Here is a 16,151-nt window from a genome sequence, read left to right as displayed (position 1 = left end):
CTCTGGCCTCTACCCACTAGATACCAGTAGCACTCCTCACCCTGAGTTGTGACAACCAAAAATGTCTCCAAACTTTGCTAAGTGTTCCTTGGAGGATACTATAGGTCCAGTTGAGAACTGCTGCCCTACACTTAATGCATTTTTGTTGTTGTTTTTGAGGAAGATTCGCCCTGAGCTAACATCTGTGCCAGTCTTCCTCCACTTTATATGTGGGTTGCTGCCACAGCATGGCTGATGAGTGGTGTAGGTCTCATCTGAACCTGGGATCTGAACCCATGGACCCGGGCTGCCAAAGTGAAGCACACCGAATTTAACCACTACTCCATGGGGCCGGCCCCAATTCTCTTTTGATTATGTGGTGAGGACACGTTCTTAAAAGGTGGATTGTTTTTTATGTACATTTTGATTATTTTTGTAACTACAGACAGGCAGTACCAATTTACATTCCTAACAATGATGTGGGATGTTGCATATTTCCCTAGACTCTTACCAGTACTGGATTTTGTCAGTCTTTTTAATCTTTTACCAGTCTGATAGATGAGAAATTACTTTGCCTTAATTTTAATTTAATTCAAACAATTATTAATTAGATTGAATATATTTTCTTTTGTGTGTGTGTGAGAAAGATTCGCCCTGAGCTAACATCTGTTGCCAATCTTCCTCTTTTTGCTTGAGGAAGATTCTTGTTGAGCTAACATCTGTGCCAATCTTCCTCTGTTTTGTGTAGGATGCAGCCACAGCATGACTTCATGAGCAGTGTGTGGGTCCACGTCTAGGATCTGAACCTGTGAACCCTGGGCTGCTGAAGTGGAGTACGTGAACTTAAACACTATGCCACTGGGCCAGCCCTGATATATTTTCATTCTTATTGTCTAATTGCATATCATTTTATGAACATTACTTGTTTTTGTTCTTTGCTTATTTTTCTGGGGATATTAACTTGGTCATTTGTGAGATTATGAGATTGCTTTCATTGTTAGGAATTTTTCATTGTTTTATGGTCAAAATTATTACTTTTTTTTATGGTTTCTGGCTTAAATTTATAACTAGCTTTCTGCCCATGTCTTTATCCTAGTAGATTGGATTTATTGAGGTGTCATATATAAAATACTCGTTAGATTTTTAAATTAAACTGAATGTAGAAGAACATTGGTACTTCTCCAAGGGAAGAGAGGATGTGCATGTGCATGTATGTGTTCATGTATGCTTGAACGTGTGTGTACATGTGTTTATGTTCATGAGTGTTTACAGGGGCACTGAAGAAAAGAGGGCTAAAGACTGAGCTATAGGTATGTCCACATTTACCGGACATTGGAAGGATACTGAGAAGAAGCTGAGGACAGTCAGTAGAGTATAGCTTCTTACGTTGCATCTGAAAGCTCCAAGAGAATATTGACTTTAGGATTGGCAGAAGGTTCACCTCAAATCTTCCTAGCCAGATTCTATAAGGTCAAACAAATGATAAGAATTCAGAGAGTTAGGGGCTGGGCTGGTGGTGCAGCAGTGAAGTTCGCCCGTTGTGCTTCAGCGGCCCGGGGTTCACTGGTTTGGATCCCGGGTGCAGACATGGCACCACTAGGCAAATCATGCTGTGGTAGGCATACCACATATAAAGTAGAGGAAGATGGGCATGGATGTTAGCTCAGGGCTAGTCTTCCTCAGCAAAAAGAGGAGGATTGGCAGCAGATGTTAAGATGTTAGCTCAAGGCTAATCTTCCTCAAAAAAAGAAAAGAATTCAAAGCGTTAAAAGGAATTAGAGGTGACAATTCAGGAAAGTGATATAGTAAGGATTTGAGAGGCTTAAACTTATAGCGGTGTCTCAGTAGCATAGGCCTTGGGAAATCTAGGTATAGGTTGGTGGGAGAGCCCAGCTTCTATGGATTGTCTGTTGAACTTTCTTACTTTTTCTGTTTTCATTGGAAATTTCTGTTCTTCGGTGTTCCTGGATGTCATCTTATTTTCCTTTTCTAGGCTCCAGGTCTCTGTCTTTTTTTTTTGAAAAGATCTTTCCCCTTTTCCTTAAGAGCAAAGAAAGAGATAATAACAAATATGTATCTAGAGCAGAAATTCTTAAAATGTGGTCTGCAGGCTCCTGGGGATATGCATTAGTCTACTCATGCTGCTGTGACAGAATACCAAGACTTGGTGGCTTAAACAACAGAAATTTATTTTCTCAGTGTTCTGGGCACTGGAAGTCCAATATCAATGTGCTGGTAGGGTTGGCTTCTGGGGAAACCTTTCTTCCTGGCTTGCAAAAGACCACCTTTTTGATGTCTTTGCATGACCTTTCCTCTGTGAGTGTGCTCTGGTGTCTCTTCCTCTTCTCATAAGGACACTAATCATGTCAGATTGAGGCCCCATACTTATGACCTCCTTTGTCTTTAATTATCTCCTTAAAAGCCGTATCTCCAAATACAGTCACATTGGGGGTTAAGGCATCAACATATGAATTTTGGGGGGACAAAATTAAATCCATAACAGGGTACCCAAGACCTTTTCATGGGGTCCACAACATCCAAATTGTTCTCTTAATAATGCTAAGATGTTTGCCTTTTCTAATGTGTAGACATTTGCAATGAGAGTGCAAAATTAATGGAAGGTAAAGATGGTAACTTACCATAAATCAAGGCAACGGTACCCAACTATATGTGAAGTTTTTGTCTTCTTCAGTGCTATATATTTGCAGTAAAGAAAGAAAAATGGGTTGTTAAATATTCCAAAAATTTGTTTTAATTTATAGCACAGTAAATATTGATAACCCATAGACATTAAACCTCTTTGGAGTCTTCAATAATTTTTAAAAATGTAAAGACATCCTTAAACCAAAAAATTTGAGAACTGCTGATTTAGGGGAAAGACTGGACTGTGATATAATATTAATTTTAGGAAAAATTTAGTTGCTAATTAAATAAATTTTTATTTCCTATACTTGATCATAAAGCAAGTACAGGCATACCTCAGAGATACTGTGGGTTCAGTTTCAGACTACCACAATAAAGTAAATATCGCAATAAAGTGAGTCACATGAATGTTTTGGTTTCCCTGTACATCTAAAAGTAACGTTTACACTGTACTATAGTCTATTAAGTTGCAATAGCATTATGTCTAAGAAAAAAACAATGTACATACCTTAATATAAAAATACTTTATTGCTAAAAAAATGCTAACTGTCGTCTGAGCCTTCAGCGGGTCTTAATCTTTTTGCGGGTGTAGGGTCTTGCCTCGATGTTCAGGATGGTGGTTACTGAAGGTTGGATGGCTGTAGCAATTTCTTAAAATAAGACAATGAAGTTTACTGCATCAGTTGACTCATGATTCTCTGTAGCATGCAACGCTGTCTGATAGCATTTTACCCACAGTAGAACTTCTTTCAAAGTTGGTGTCAATCCTCTCAAACCCTGCCACTGCTCTATCAACTAAGTTTATGTAATATTCTAAATCCTTTGTTTTCATTTTAACAGTCTTCACAGCATCTTCACCAGGAGTAGATTTCATCTCAAGATACCACTTTCTTTGCTCATCCATGAGAAACAACTCCTCATCTATTCAAGTTTTATCATGAGATTGCAGCAATTCAGTCACATCTTCAGGTTCCACTTCTAATTCTAGTTCCCCTACTGTTTCCACCACATTTGCAGTGACTTCCTCAACTGAAGTCTTGAACCCCTCAGAGTCATCCATGAGGGTTGGAATCAACTTCTTACCTGTTAATGTTGATATTTTGACCTCTTCCTGTGAATTGTGAATGTTCTTAATAGCATCTAGAATGGTGAATCCTTTCCAGAAGGTTTTCAATTTTCTTTGCCCAGATCCGACAGAGGAGTCCCTATCTATGGCAGCTGTAGCCTTACAAAATGTATTTCTTAAACATTAAGACTTGAAAGTCAGAATTACTCCTTGATCCGTGGGCTGCAGAATGGACGTTGTGTTAGCAGGCATGAAAACAACATGAATCTCATTGTCCATCTCCATCAGAGCTCTTGGATGACCAGGTGCATTGTCAATGAGCAGTAATATTTTGAAAGGAATCTTTTTTCTGAGCAGCAGTTCTCAACAGTGGGATTAAAATATTCAGGAAACCATGTTGTAAGCAGATGTGCTGTCATCCAGGCTTTGTTGTTCCGTTTATAGAGCATAGGCAGAGAAGATTTAGTGTAATTTTTAAGAGCCTTAGTCTTTTCAGAATGGTAAATGAGCATTTGCTTCAACTTAAAGTCACCAGCTGCATTAGCCTTTAACAGGAGAGTCAGCCTGTCCTTTGAAGCTTTGAAGCCAGGCATTGACTTCTCTCCAGCTATGAAAGTCCTAGATGGCATCATCTTCCATTATAAGGCTGTTTTGTCCACATTGATAATCTGTTGTTTAGTGCAGCCGCCTTCGTTCGTTATCTCAGCTGGATCTTCTGGATAACTTGCTGCAGCTTCTACAATCACCGCTTGCTCCCTCACCTTGCACTTTTATGTCATGGAGATGGCTTCTTTCCTTAAACCTAATGAACCGACCTCTGCTGGCTTCAGACTTTCCTTCTGCAGCTTCCTCACCTCTCTCAGACTTCATAGAATTGAAGAGAGTTAGGGTCTTGCTCTGGATTCGGCTTTGTCTTAAAGGGAGCATTGTGGCTTGTTGGATCTTCTATGCAGACCACTAAAACTTTCTCCATATTAGCAATAAGGCTGTTTCGCTTTCTTATCATTCGTGTGTTCCCTGGAGTAGCACTTTTAATTTCCTTCAAGAACTTTTCCTTTGCATTCACAACTTGACTAGATGTTTAGTGCAAGAGGCTTAGCCTTTGGCCTATCTCAGCCTTCGACGTGCCTTCCTCACTAAGCTTAATCATTTCTAGCTTTCAGTTTACAGTGAGAGACGTACAGCTCTTCTTTCACTTGGACACTTAGAAGCCATTGCCGATTGTTAATTGGCCTAATTTCAGTGTTGTTGTGCATCAGGGTATAGAGAAGCCTGAGGAGAGGGAGAGAGACAGGAGATGGCTGGTTGGTGCAGCAGTCAGAACACACACATTTATCGATTAATTTCGCCATCTTACATGGGCACAGTTTGTGGTGCCCCAAAACAATTACAATAGTAACATCAAAGATCACTGATCACAGATCCTCATAACAAATATGATAACAAAAAAGTTTGAAATGTGAGAATTACCAAAATGCAACACAGAGACAGGAAGTTGGAAAATCCTGTTGGAAAAATGGCACCAATAGACTTCTTCGGCTCAAGGTTGCCACAAATTTTCAATTTATAAAAAACGCGATATCTGTGAAGCACGATAAAGTGAAGCACAATAAAACGAGATATACCTGTAGTTCTTCTGTAATCAGATAAAATAAACCTTTATTTTAAGACAGCAGACAGGTTAAATTTCTGTATTTCTCTTTAATAAAAAATAAAAGAGCTACGAATGGATGCGTATTCAATTCCCAGTTGATCCGTGCTCCTCTCCCTTCCCTCCCCTCCTGCTTTGGTCTTTACTTCAGGGGAGAGGAGGCTGGGATAGCTTCCTTAGCCCTCGCTTATTTACTTGGAGTTTTGTTGATGGTTAGTAGGTACAGTCTTTCTTAGGAAACTCACTGCTAAATGAGGAAACCAACATACACAGCATAAAAAGTGTTTAGCACTTTACAAAACTATATAGAGGACTTTGAACAGAGTGTTTTTCAAGGATGTAAAATCTCATAAGTGGATTTTGAGCTGATTCTTGGGGTGGATGCATGAATTGACAGAGAAGAGAAGAAAAGAGAAGAAGGAGGAGGAGGAGGAGGAATATGTAAAGAGCAGGGCTTGGCAAATTTTTTCTGTGATGGACCAGATAGTAAATATTTTAGGCATTGCTGGTAATACAGAAACCACTCAACTCAGCCAGTGCAGTACAAAAGCATTTATTGCAATAAGTAAACAAATGAGTGTGACTTTATTACAACAAAATTTTGTTTTGAATTTCATGTAGTTTTCTTGTGTTATGAACTAGTATTCTTCTTTTGATTTTTTTCAACCATTTAAAAATGTAGTAACCCTTCTTGGCTCACAGGCCATACAAAAATAGGCAGGGCACCCTATTTGGCCCAGGAACCATAGTTTGCTGAAGATCAGGAGGTCGGCACTGAGGATGAGAACCATTTGTGGCTGAAGTCTGGAAGATGCCTGGCGTGGTGATTTCAGACAAAGTTGAAGGAAAAGTGAGGCTGTGTTATGGCTGTCTAACTGGGGATTTATCAATTTTTTTGATCTTCTCAAGGAACTAACTTTTGCTTTGTTAATTTTTTTCCTCTCTTTTTCCCTTTTCATTGATTTCTGTTCTTTTTTTTTTTTTAGGTTTACTTTACTTTTTTTTTTTCCCTAGCTTCTTAAGGTAGAACTTTAAAGAACCTTTTTCTCCCCCTAATTTAAGCATTTTTTTAAACCTACAAAATTCCCTCCCTTATAAACACAGCTTTTGCTATATTCTACAAATTCTTGTATGATGTATTTTTTAATTGTCATTCCATTTGAAATATTTTCACATTTCTTTTTTATTTTTAAAAAGTTTTTGCTTTTGGATTATTTAGAAGTATAATTTTAAGCATTTGGGTGGGAAGTCTTCCTAAATATCCTATTTTTACTGATTTTTAATTTATTTCAGTTGTGTTCAAATAACATTCTGATGTGTTTAATCCTTTTAAATTTATTTTGACTTAACAGATAGTCTCTCTTGGTGAAAGTACCACATGCAGTTGGAAAGAATATTTATTCTGTAGTTTTTGGGCTACAGTACAGTAGTGTTCTAAAAATGTCAGGTCAAGGTGGTTGATAGTACTGTTCGAATTTTCTAAGTCTTTATTGATTTTGTTTTTTTAGAGGGATCTGCTTCTATCATTTTCAGAGAGAGGGGTGTTAAAATCCTTAATTATAATGTGTATTTGTTTTTCTCCATTTAATTCAGTCACTATGTCTTGTGTATTTTTTTTTAAAGATTTTATTTTTTTCCTTTTTCTCCTTAAAGCCCCCCAGTACATAGTTGTATATTCTTAGTTGTGGGTCCTTCTAGTTGTGGCATGTGGGACGCTGCCTCAGCGTGGTTCGATGAGCAGTGCCATGTCCGCACCCAGGATTCGAACCAACAAAACACTGGGCCACCTGCAGCAGAGGGCGCGAACTTAACCACTTGGCCACAGGGCCAGCCCCTGTCTTGTGTATTTTTAAGCTCTGTTATTAGAGGCTATGATAATAGGAGACCTTGAATGCTAGGTAACAGGAGTGTGAGTTCTTATGACACTACGCGACGGCACTGTTGATGGTGACTGGGGGTGTGACATTGTGAACATGGGGATGTGGAGAATTATTTAGCAGGATGCATTGTGTAAGCAGACCCAGGATAGAGGGTAGAGATGGCTGCTAAGGTGCCTCAGACTTGGATTGGTGACAGTATAGAGTATAATGATAATTCTGAAAAACTGAACAAAATGCTGGTTTGATAGAAATGGAGGAGAAAGAATTATCAGGAGTTCTTAATAGATTGAATATAGGAAATGCAAGAAGGAGAGCTGACTTGAACAGTTCTAAGAACCTAGAGAACTGGGAAAATGGTAGTATGATTTCTAGCGATAACAGTGTATCTGGTAAGGACTTTGAATGATGTGATGAATATTTTCTTTTTGCCCCACTAAATTTTTAGTGTTGCCTGGATTTACAAGTATAGTCATCCTATGGGTAATGAGAAGTTCAAGATTAGTGAAAGAGGATAAGAGGTTCTTTCTGCTGAGTTCTTATTGCATAAATACTATGAAATCATTCATTTCTGAAATAATTTTGGGATTCTTTTTATTATATGTGGTCTCATCTCAGATGTTACCCATACATATAAACTCTCCTTAATCACTCCATCTAAGGTAGCTCCCCTAGTAACTCTCTACCTCAAAGTATCCAATTTTCTTTACTGATCTTTCCATTCTGGTTGAATGTGAGCTTCAAAGAGTAGGCGCTTCATACTCTTGTTCACTGCTGTACCCTGGCAGCTGGTATAGTGCTTACGACATATTGGGCTCTTAAATATTTCAGGACTGAATGACTCTGCCCATTACAAAAGAAATGATGTACACTGAGTAAAAGAAATAAAACGTTTTATAATTTGACTTTAAAATACTGTACTATGGTTTATTACCTGTTTTTTGAAGTCATAAGGCTCTGGTTATCATTCACTCCCCGTCCCATCCACCCCCCAACGCTGTATACTGTGCATATCACTATGTGGAAAGTGATAGTTAAAGGTAACCATAGATTAGCACACCTCATTACATGATTATAACTTTGTATTCCAAAAAGTAGGATTACTTATTAAGACCTCTAAGCACTTTTGCTGGTCACGTCTCTATTTTAAAAGATAATATGTAATTTAGAAATATCATAAAAAGAAGTAGAAATATCTAGATGCAAATAATATTATCAGTTAACTTTAGTGAGTGTCTATTTTTTGCTACCCTTGAGAGATACGAAGAAGGAGTAAGACTGTATTTATCAGTTGACAGTGTGTGGAGTAGGTAGATGCTGCATGTAGAAATGTTACAAACACCCATCTGGTAACTTTAACTGTTACCTGAAGTGATCTAACCTTTGCTTTGTTTTAGGCCTTGGTAAAATGTCATCTTCTAACACGTATAAAACCTGTATTGGGAATTAAAATCCTATCTGAGCATCCCAGTGTGGTGTTTTGGAGATTTAGAACAGCTTAGTGCTGCTAGTCCTCAACAGCTGCCTTCCGATTTAGTTGAGTTGCTCTTTAGGAAGGAACTAAATGCTTATAGTTTAGGTGTTACATTTCATTTTTAGCTCTTTGAATGTGGACTCTCTCCAACACCCTGGTGTTTTCTCTTGCCTTGTGACAAAAACAGAGAGAGAAATTATATTGCAGAATGATGCCACAGAAATGGGCTTTCTCCAGTTGGTAGAGACTAATCTAGCAGTTTTACTACTTTCAGCTTTCTTTCCTCCCTGTGTTCTCACCTCCAAATCTGTGCCTACTCCCTTATATTAATAATAGTATGCCCCCCCATGCCATTGATACTGTTCTTGGATTTCTTTAGAACGATTTGTAATGTCCTTTGACCAGTCCAATGATCCACAATCTCTTTGAGCTTTGAACTGCATTACCATTGTTGAAATAGAACAGGTTCACTAATTCCACAAATTAACCTTTTAAAATGTTGTATACCTACTCTGTGCCAGTTAAAAGAATATCCATCTGGGAGGTTACAATCTAGTGAGGGAGATAGGCAGTAAGCACATAATCACACAAACAAATATGTAAATAAAAATTGTGAAAAATTCTAAGAAGCAAAAGTAGAAAGCGTAATGGAGAGCTGATTTAGATAACCAGGGTGAGAGAAGTAGAATTTTAGCTGAAGCTTGAACAATGAATAGGAATTGGGCAGGTGAGGAAGATAGGAGGAATTATTCACGGTAGAGAAAATATTGTAGTGAAGGCCTTGAAGTGGGGAAAAAAGATTGGGAGTAGGGAGGAACTGAGGAAAGAACTGTGGCTAAAGCCTAGTGTGTTGTGGGGAGAGTGGCTGTGTCATGAGTTTTGGATTTTATTATAAATAAGATAAAACCTCATGGAAGAGGTGTAAGCAGGAATGGAATATCGGATTTGTATGTATGTGGATTGATGATTTATTTTTGAAACACATTAGTTGGGGCTTAATTATTGAATATATAGGATATGAGAGTAGAAAAAATTTCAAGGGTGATATCTGCGTTTCTGGTAGCAGCAACTGGGTGGATATGAAGGTGCCATTTGGGGGAGATAGGGAAGAGTCAAGGAAGATGGAGGAGTTTAGTTTGGAACTCCTTAATGATTAGGTAGATGTTTGCAGGTGTGGAGCTTAGAGTAGAGCATAAAAATATTAGGAGCATTCTTTTGAGAATAATTTGTCTCCAAAATAGATGTGTTTATACTACATCCAGAATTAGTAGTATTGAAATCCACTAGTGCAGACTTTTCAGTGTTTATCTCTTTAATGTAAATGTAATGGTGGATCTAAGAGTTATTAATGTTTTAGATTTAGTAGTTAATATGCAGGCAGTTAAACACAATTTTGGTTTTAAGGTTATCTGCCTTTTCTGAAAAGTGAGATAAGAAATAGAAATTAAGAAACAAGGCACTTATGGATTGGCTTCTTAGTGTACTTTAAAAATTTTTATTTTATCTTTAAAACTTAGAATTAACTGGGCTAGCCCTGCTGGTTAAGTTCGGCACACTCTGCTTTGGCAGGCTGAGTTCAGTTGCTGGACACGAACCTACACCAGTCGTCTATCAGTGGCCATGCTGTGGCAGTGGCTCACATACAAAAAGAGGAAGATTGGCAGTGGATGTTAGCTCAGGGCAAACCTTCCTCAGCAAAAAACAAAAACAAAAAATCTTAGAATTTAAGCATCAGTATTTCCCTAGAAGAAGAATGAGAATTAAAAACAAAAAGCCACATGAAGGTACATAAAATTTCCTGAATGTATATTACTCAAGCAAATAATTAAAGAAATGCATGATACCCAAGTCTGGCAAAAACTAAGGGAAAACATGATGGCTGCCCTCATTTGTTAGAAAGGTGGCTGCCAAGTAGAAGAGATACTAAACTTAGTTGGCTATGGTCTGTTTATTAACCTAACACTTCAGGGTGTTTACCATGTGTCGGGTGCTGTTTTTAAGTAACTTAACAATATTAAATGTTTACTCTCTTAACAACTCTTGAGTAGGTACAAGTATTATCCTGCTTTTTGTAGACCAGGAAACCGAGGCATGGAGAGGTTCAGGTCAGAAAGTTAGTAGTGGTGGAGTTGGGCTCGGGAATCCATACTTTTCACAGTAGTGCTATACTCCCTCAGTTGTAAGAAGGGAATGTGGTTATCTGTAGGCAAATGAGAATAGAAAGCTCAGTTAATTTCGCTGGTGTGAGGTTTTATTGTATCAGTATACTAGAGTTTACTAATCCATTCTATTATTGATGGGCTTTGGGGTTATTACTACTTTTTGCTCTTATAAGCATTGCTAGCATAAACGTTTTTTTTCAGATCTCTTGTTGTACATGTGCACGGAGAATTTCCTTGGGGTTGTGGTTCTCTTTAATGCTGGTCCACTGGTAGAATTGTTACCACTTACCAAGATTTATTTCCCAGCTAGAATCCTCCTGGAGCTCTTGCTCTTACCATGGGACAAAGGTTTTCATATCTTTCCAATATAATACAATTTTGTCTCCTAACAACACCCATGAATTTACGAAGGTTTTTTAAGGCACCCAAAAGATTGTGTGAAGAAGTAAATTTTTTTCTGGAGAGAGATTGCAAAGTTTTTGTAAAAGCATTTCATTATCGTAAGAACAATGAAATCAGCCTTCTAAAAATTAAAGATTAACAAGGAAAAGTAAGTAAATATTGCCATTCTATTAAAAAATAAATAATTTTATTTTTAAAGTCTTCGTTTTTTTCTAGGCCTCCTCTTCACAAATAATGTTAATAAGAAAAAGCAGCTACATACTATCGAGAAGTCAAATATATAAACTTTTTTTTTAAAGATTTTATTTTTTTCCTTTTTCTCCCCAAAGCCGCCCAGTACATAGTTGTATATTCTTTGTTGTGGGTCCTTCTAGTTGTGGCATGTGGGACGCTGCCTCAGCATGGTTTGATGAGCAGTGCCATGTCCGCACCCAGGATTTGAACCAACGAAACACTGGGCCGCCTGCAGTGGAGGGCGCGAACTTAACCACTCGGCCACGGGGCCAGCCCCTAAATTTTGTTGTTTTAACATTAACATAGATGGCTTGATTTCAAATTTCATTTAAATCATTTTTGTCTTTGATTTGGAGATCATGACTCTTGTGTCATCACTAATAGGAAAGTTGGTAACATCATCCTTTCTTTGTTCTTTCATGAAAATCTTGAAAGAAATAAAAAACTTAGTCCTTTATGCTTTTTTTTTTTTGGTGAGGAAGAGTGGCCCTGAAATAACATCTTTAGTGAATCTTCCTCTTTTTGCTTAAGGACCAGTGGGCCTGAGCTAACATCTGTGCCAGTCCTCCTCCGTTTTGTATGTAGGACGCCACCACAGTGTTTGGTTTGATGAGTGGTGTGTAGGTCCGCACCTGGGATCCGAACCTGTTAATCCCAGGCCACTGAAGCAGAACACACGAAGTTAACCACTATGTCACCTGGCTGGCCCCTTTCACACAATTTTTTTTAAATGCCTTCTGGTTTCTTAAATTTTATTTGGGGTAGAATCAATAAGAACATAGACGATACTATGAAATCTTAACTCCATGTAACCAAAATGATTTATAATTGTCACTGGTGTTAATGATTTATTTATAACAACCTACTACTGGATGACAGCATAGGTAACCTAAGCTATTAGTCCTAGGACACTGGAAATTTTGGCTAATATTATCCATTTCCTCATCAAAAAGTATATCATAGAGAAGAAAAGTTAAAGTCATGTTATAATGAAAATAACTTTGAATTTGTGCTAATTTTATTAAAGTAATTAATGTATAAACATTGTAATTTTAAGTGTTACTAGTAACAAGTTCCTTTCATCACACTTCATAGTCAGTGTACATGGGCAGGAGAATCGACAGCCCGTAGAGGTTTGGGAGTTTCTTCTACCTCCTCATAGAGAAGAGCACATTAGACCACAGCTGCTTTTGACACTCATCTCATAGGGTGACACTTGCTAACAGAAGATGGATTTTTTTTTTCTGCTTCCTCCAAGTCACAATCCATGGCATCAGCTCCTGTGTATGGAGAGGCTTTCCCTTGGTCTAAAGCCAGTCTTTTTCTTAACTTTCCTGATTACTTGTTGTATAGCCCTTGCTGCCTATTGTTGATTCTGTTTCTCTCATGTAATTCTTTATGTTACTGAGTAATTTCTATTGCTAATTGGTTCTTGAGAATGTCAGGATGATGGATTTTAAAATTCTCAAAAAGATTAAGGTGTTAATAACATACATGAAGCAAAACTTTTAAAAGATTACAAAATAACAGGAAGATTAAAAATAAACAAATAAAATATTAGAAATAATAACAGTATTTGATTCCAGGTAAAAGTGGTAAGTTAAGCACACTTTAATATTGTTCCCTCCCCAAACCACAGTTTACTTAAACAACAGCAAAGATAAAGTCAATAAGGGTTGGGCTTTTTGTTTGTTTTTTTAGTCATAAATCCAGAGATGTAGAAGAATGAGAGAAAATATGGCAAAATTTTTGAGCCTGGAAAACAGCTAGAATAGTAACAATCTTATTAAACCTAAGAAAGTCCAGTTTTAAGTGGAGAAAGCTAAAGGTCAGTTGACTTTGTACTGGTGAATTTTCAAAGACCTAAGGCAGTGGTAGTACTGTGTAACTCTGAAGCTGGAGGTGAAGAAGGGCAGGGGACTAAAGTAAGGAGGATTTTTAAAAGCTACTTAAGAAACAGATGTCTGGGTCTCCTTCACTCTTTGTCATTTTGCTAATGCACTGCTCCCATCGTGACGGGTGGGAGACTTGAGTATATTCTCTAAGTTAAAACATGGGCCTCTGGGCTAGTAGACACCAGGCACATTGAAGGTAGAGGGGAATTCAGTGAGTATTGGCATTTTGAGTGCTGAAAGCCCCTGCCCTCTTCTCATTATTGGCTTCCCAAACTAAGGCCTTTATCCTCCAGGCAGGGAACAGGAAGAATCTTCTGTGTAGAATGTGACCAACTCAAGAAGAAAAACCTAAAGGCACAAAGAACTGTACGTAAATACTGTACTCTAGTTGGTAGGGTGCAGGTTAACAATTCTGAAACTACTTTATATGTTTACAGGTGTTGGGCAAATAGGTAAATAAGTGGTAGATAATGGGAGCCAGGTTCTTAAATCAATATTTGAGCCCTAACAAAGGGCCTGGGTAGGTTGCCCTGTGGTGAAGGTCACAGTCAGTAGCCCCATGTACATGTTAGAGCTTTCAATAAACTTTTTTTTTTTTTTAAGATTTTATTTTTTCCTTTTTCTCCCCAAAGCCCCCTGGTACATAGTTGTATATTCTTCGTTGTGGGTCCTTCTACTTGTGGCATGTGGGACGCTGCCTCAGCGTGGTTTGATGAGCAGTGCCATGTCCGCGCCCAGGATTCGAACCAACGAAACACTGGGCCGCCTGCAGTGGAGGGCGCGAACTTAACCACTCGGCCACGGGGCCAGCCCCTCAATAAAATTTTTATGCCCAAACAACTAAATACCATCAGGCATCTAAGGAAAGCATCTACTATGAATAACAGAAACCAAAATAAATAAATAGAAAACACAGAACAACTTGGAAAAAACAAACCATGCAGCCGAGAAAATTTTATGTGTATGTGCACACACACACACACACATATATGTACATATCCAGCCATGTATAGATATATATGCATATATATACACATATAGACACAGACATACATATACCATATGTGTGTCTATAAAATACTACAGAAACATGGGATGCTGCATCCATAAAGCAAGAATAGGATATTTTAAAAAGCACATTCATAGAACAAAGAATTCTTATAAGTTAAGAATATATAGCAGAAAAGAAAAACTTAACAGAAGTATTGGATAATAAATTGAGGAAAATGTTTTAGAAAGTAGAGTAAAAAGACAAAGAAATGATAAAGAGAAGATAAAAGAAAATAAAGAGACGAGTTCTGGAGGGTCAACTTCCTATTATTAGGAGTTCCAAAAAGAACAGAATAAATGAAAGGAAAGAAAAGAATAAATAGTATAATCCAGGAAAATTTCCCAGAACTAAGACAAAGTGCCTATTGAGTCCTTAGTATAATGGATGAAAAGAGACCAACACCAGTTCAAAGAATAGGATGTCCGAATAGCCAGCTAAGAGGCTCAGTCTCCATAATATTCAGAGAAATGCCAGTTGAAATGAGATCCCTCTTTCAACTATTAGATTGGTTAAAAAAAATAAAGTCTGGTGATATCAAGTGTTGAAAAGAACCTGGAGAAAATAGTTCTCTCATACTCTACTAGTGGGAGTGTGAAACAATCATTTTGGCAAGCAATTGGACAAATAGAGTAGAGTGGAAGATATACAAATGCTACAACTCAGAAATTCCACTTCTGGATATCACCATTAGAAATTCTTGCACTTGTGCATATGGAAATATGAACAAGAAGCCATGTTACAAGAACACTCATTGAGGCAGTGTTTGTAATAATGAAAATTTATAGACAACTTAAATACAAGAATGGCTAAAATGTGGTATATTCACATACAGGCTATGAATGAAACACACATACCCTCAGCAAGGATAGAGTTCCAAAACATAATGCATGAAATCAGCAAAATGCAGAATATGTGTAGTTTAAATATGCAGTTTAAACATGTATATTTTAGAACATAAAACATCAGTGTGTGTTGTTTTATGGATATATTTCTATGGGTATGAATCTAAAAATTATTTTAAAAAATAAGCAGAAGGGTATTTACTAAGTTCATGATGATGGTTATCTCTGTCAGTGGGAGGGAGAATGAAGAGAGTGGGCTGTGTGTGAGTGTGGGGACTTTTGATTTATTGATAATGCTTTATTTCTTTAAAGAGAAAATAAATATATAAAAAATGTTTACTGTTATTAATTCTGGGTGGTAGATCCATAGATATTTATTTGTTCTATTTCTCTTTATATTTTTAAATCCTGACCCTGCATTTCTGCCTAACTCTAAGACAACAAAAGGAAGAGTGTTTTATAGATTTCATTTTTACACTCTCTCTGTGCTTGGTGCAGTATAGATACTCTTCTCTCACCTTGCTTCCCCGTCTGGTTCTTCAATCAGATTGAATTTAAGGAATTAAATTGAATAATTTAATAATTACATTAGAGGAATTGAGATGCTGCATTAGCCAGCACTTGTGCCAGAATCCAGCGTTAGAAACAGGTAATGAAGACAGAAAGGCCTTGCCCATGAGAGGAAAATTGGAACTAGTAATTGGAGCCCTCCAGCCATGCCCAGTAGTCACTGGGGTCTATTAGGAGTTTGTATCATCTATATCAGATCTCTCATTCTGGATTCCTAGGGGAGAGGTGATGAGGAAAGACTTTTAAAATACTGAACTATGAATAGCACAGATAATTACGTAATAATTACTGGAGAGATCTATTTT

At 37.5% G+C, this 16,151-nt stretch overlaps 1 protein-coding gene across 25 annotated transcripts in view; it reads left to right on the top strand.

The window, feature by feature from the left end:
- Nucleotides 1-16,151, top strand: part of NCOA1 (nuclear receptor coactivator 1) — a 251,118-nt gene that overhangs the window by 121,786 nt on the left and 113,181 nt on the right. The gene's annotated exons all lie outside the window — the stretch shown is intronic.

The sequence above is a fragment of the Equus przewalskii genome, chromosome 14, assembly GCF_037783145.1.
Source record: "Equus przewalskii isolate Varuska chromosome 14, EquPr2, whole genome shotgun sequence".
NCBI classification, from domain to species: Eukaryota; Metazoa; Chordata; class Mammalia; order Perissodactyla; family Equidae; genus Equus; species Equus przewalskii.
Note: the sequence above shows the minus strand (reverse complement) of the source record. Positions and strands in the feature narration are given on the sequence as shown.